Genomic DNA, 5,000 nt, shown 5'->3' with positions numbered 1-5,000 from the left:
ATACTCTATATCTCTATATACAATTTATAATCATTAATAGATATATATTATACATTCTTCTATATCATCTTATATATATAATATATATATATATCTATCATATATATATACTCTACCTATTCTTATATAATATATTACTATATATTCAATAATAAATGATTCTATATATATATATATATATATAACTCTATATATTATATATATATATATATATAGATCATATATATATATCATATATATATATATTATATCATATATATACACACATATATATATATATATATATGTATATAACATATGATATATATATATATATAAATCTATATATATATACTGCTATTATATAGATATAATCTATGATATATATATCATATATCGATATAATATAATATATATATCTCTATATATATATATATATATATATATACAATTCAAATATACATATATATATCTATATATAGATATATCATCTATATATATATATATACATATCTATTCCTATTCTATATATATAATATATATATCATATCTATATCTATAATTATATATCCATATATATATATATATATCTTATATATATATATATATACATATTTTCATATATATCTATGTATATCTATATGTATATGCCTATATATACATATATATATATATATATATCACTTAAATTATATCATATATATATATATATATATACTATATATATATATATATATCTACATATATATGTACACACACATATTATATATATATATATATATATATATATATATATATATTGATATATATATATATATATATATATGTAGCCCAATATATATGTATATATATAATATATATATATATCCTATATATATAATTATATATATATATATACATATATATCTTATATATCTATATATATACATATATACATATATATATATATATATATATATATATATATATATATATTATATTTATATATATATATTGTATACAATATGTACAGAATATTGATAGACTCAAAATATGCAGATTGTGTTATTTTAAAGCTATTTAAGATTGTAAAGCCTGGTGCATAGAATTCATCAAGTTTTTAAATTGACGATTGGGTTCTAAATAAATATACGAAAATCAGAATTGATGAAAGCAGAGTAGCACAAAAGGATGGCACACTATTAGATGGAGAATTGATTGAGGAAATTCAAGTTTCAAATATTTAGTGACATTGAATTAAAACACTTGAAATTTAGTAGAAGAAAAAAACTATGCCAATCAAACAACGAGGTGTTTGAATAAGATTCGTATATCAGATAGATGAAAATGCAAACAAAAAGAACATGCATAATTCTAGCACGATCTGTATTACTGTATGATGTTGAATCTTCGTATGATATGAAAATAAAGCTTTAAGAACTTTGTTAGAAGTTTGATTGCACGACAGCTAGAATGGATACCATCAGAGAAATTTCTTAAATGAGATAATTATAAAAAAACGTGCGTGATATATTTACGATGCTATCAAGAAAACCATGTTCTGAAGTTGGTTATCTTTCATCAGAAAGCTAATTTCAAACATCCATTCTGCTAAGATTGCTTTGTGATCTCGGCTATATCTTCACTTCACCAAACTACAAGTAGCCAAATGGCTATCTCGCCCACCTGTTCGGTTGCCGAATTTTCATTCATCGGAATTTTTGGTAATTGTTTATTAACGGTCGTAGGTCGATAAAAGCTTTGATGAGCATACTGTATGAAAGTTTCATTAAATCCGTATCTTTTAATTATTAAAAAGAGACGGTGCAGTACTAGATTAGTTTTGCTTGCCAAAACAAAAATGAGGGGAAGCCATATCAGTTAATATTTTCAAACTCCGTTTAGAAAATGGAGATTAATTCTCATATGGGCCAATTCATGTTAGCAGGAATTGCGGAGAGAGAGAAGAGAGAGAGAGAGAGAGAGAGAGAGAGAGAGAGAGAGAATGTGTTTCAAGTTAACCCCTCAAGCATATCAAACTTTTTCAGTGTCGGAATAAAAATTATTTCAGAGTAAGGATTTGCTCTTTTCTTTGTATTAATTTAGCAATAACAGGGAATCATTTTTCCCAACTAAGAAGGGCAATATTGATTGAGAATTTGTCAGGCTTCCTACAATGAAAGGAGGGCAGTTGACCTGATTCATGGATGAAAGGGTAAGGCTGATGATTTTCACATCGGTTGGTTTGCTTTGGCAACTTTTGTTAAAAGTTCTTCCATTATCATTTCCTTATTTTTCATGTCTTATATGTTTATGTGCATGTTATGCTCACATTTGTTTGTGCTTTATATTTTGGTATTGCTGTCTTGCGCATTACTCAACTAAAGCGTGCACAGTTAAGTGGGACAGGAAACACTCGTCATCAGGTCCATAAAAAGTTTATTTATGGTTGGTAACCACTGGGTGTCCATGTGTCTTCCGTCTTTCATTTGTTTATGCTTTGCTCTAAGTGATTCTGTTGAGTTCAAAGCAGAACTATCTATTCTAGGGACTTCCAAACCAATATTTGTTATTGTCAGTGTATTGCACAAGACGTCAGATTTAATCATTTGTTTCAAATAAAAGACATTCATCTTTACCTCCGGGTTTGGATTTACGTTTTTGTTTCATTGTTTACTCAATTTGTTTGTGGTAGTCTGTTTGTTAGTAAGCAGATGCAAAATATTTTTTACATGTTTTACGGTGCCTTTGTTGTAGTTGGGCTCGTGATTGACAGCAAGGGATTACATCTTTGGCGATGTTGTAATGTAAATTGATTCAGTATTTAATTGACTCAAGACTTAATTGTTAATTGTTTATTAGAAAATGTATCAAACTCCCGTGAACATTCTATTATGTCAGGTATGTAGTGACTGGTCTTCAAAGGGAAATAAATTATCCAGTAACTTCCATTCCATTTACCAAAAAATTTGAAGACCCACATTACAGTTAGCGTTAGGAGGAATGTTATCTTGAGCAATGGTAATGGAACATAAAGCCTGAATGGAAAAACATTGACATGTATGCAAGAATTGAAGAAAAAAGTGAATAGATGGAAGCGTTCAGATATAAAGTCATCTTAATAAGGAAGAGTTGATCCAAGATTTGGGGCAAATGGCAAATCATGAAGAGGGTGCTATGAATAAACAAGGGGAAGGAGACCTAAACAAGGGAAACTGTTCAAGGATTTTCAAGGGGGAACTACAAAGAGATGAAGGTAGAACACAATACCTAAAAGGAAATTGATTGAACAACAGCAATTTTTAGAACCCCAACTAGGAAACGAAAGGTAATTGTCTTGAATTTGACTCGATGCAATGCGTATGAAATAATCAGATGATATAATTTAGGTAGAAATATTGCATTTTTAAAGGTGAGCATGCTAACAGCTATGAAGTATAAAGATAATTATGAAGATTCGATGACGTATATTAAACAATACTAAGAGAATAAATTAAGACCTTTATTTTGGCGTTAAGATAGGTTAAAACATAGATCAGGCAGAAGCCGTCACTTTGTCCCTGCCTCCATGTTTTATGAACTTTGATAAATTTTTCGTTTGTTTTCATTCTCAAATAATAGAGTTACGACATAATAATGAAAAACAGATCGTGTAGGTAGTATGTAGATGAATATTGTCTTGAAAAACGCCCACCCCCAAAAAAGATTAAATATAATTGTGAAAGATACTTTTGTGGCTAAAAAACAAACTTCAGATATACGGGAAATAAGAGTATTGGGTTTATTGATCCACGTTTCTTCTATCAATCTATATATGTTTCTTGCAGTGCTGAGAGATTTCCTTAACAGAAGACTGTTTTCCAATTGGCAAGGTCAATAACCCACATTCATATTTAATTTGATGAGTTATTGATGAGTTCTCTATGCAAAAAAGACTTCCACAAAAAGCTCACCAGGAACATAAAGAAATCGCCACCACCCTTACTTCTCATATATGGCTCCATTCACCTGTTTTGCTTACACATACACACACTTGCTTCGTGGTTGTTAAGGCTTTCTTTTTCAATACCTCTTTGGTAACTCCCCCCGCCCCCCTTCCATCTCTTTGTGGGTCTTCCTTTTCTCCTGCCCGGCACCTCCTAATTGTATGTTCTTTGTAGAAAGTCTGACTCTGAACTATATTTTGCTACAAGGATGTTGCTGATCTGACTGTTCACCTACAAGGGTAAAATACAGTGAGAAGGAACAAGGGTTTCAGGAGAGAAACTCTCAGGATAACTAAATTACATGTATTTAAAATACAAAATCAGAAGGCAAGGAGGAATAAGGCAGGCCACATGGGGGTCCTGCAGCAGCACATAAAACGAATGATGGATGTTAATTGAGAGGCGGGGATTAAACTTCAATGGCAGTTCATCAGGTTACATTTGGAAATTTCTTCTGTGGAACCACAGTCACAAGCATTCCTTTCTGCGATAGAGAAAGGCATACTATCACTAGATAAATTAATGGTAATAACCAGGATGATAAAAGGTTAGCGCTGGAGACGACAAAAGTCCTCTTTACATAAATCACCACTGAATAAACTTGTGACACGAGTTTAATATGACAGGTCAGGTCTATGTAAAAGATGCTCTTGGAAACAAATGTTTAGGAGAAAAAAAAAGTGACTGGACAACCTCAATTCCTTATAGTACCTTAATTCTGATGAGGTGGCTCCTGTAGAGTACCAATAGCAGGACATGGGATTGGCACTGGGCTTAAGGTACTAGGACTGAGTCACTCGGCCACAGGTGGATGTTGGCTCTGAACGAGCGGGCAGTCAAAGATGTGACTTGTTTGGCAGTGTTCTGGTCTCTCTCGAAGTCTTGTGATGGCGAATTATTTACTAGCTCTTAGGATCGGGAGCTTTTGAGCCCAGAAGGCATCCAGTTGCATTATGGGTACGTCCAACTTACTTTTTTGGCGAATGCTGAGCAGTTAATCTGTGCCTCAAGTCATTTAGACATCTTAATCAGTGCTTTGGGTCATTCAAGTGTCCA

Source organism: Macrobrachium nipponense, chromosome 1, assembly GCF_015104395.2.
Source record: "Macrobrachium nipponense isolate FS-2020 chromosome 1, ASM1510439v2, whole genome shotgun sequence".
Lineage (NCBI taxonomy): Eukaryota > Metazoa > Arthropoda > Malacostraca > Decapoda > Palaemonidae > Macrobrachium > Macrobrachium nipponense.
This window is presented reverse-complemented; position numbering follows the sequence as displayed.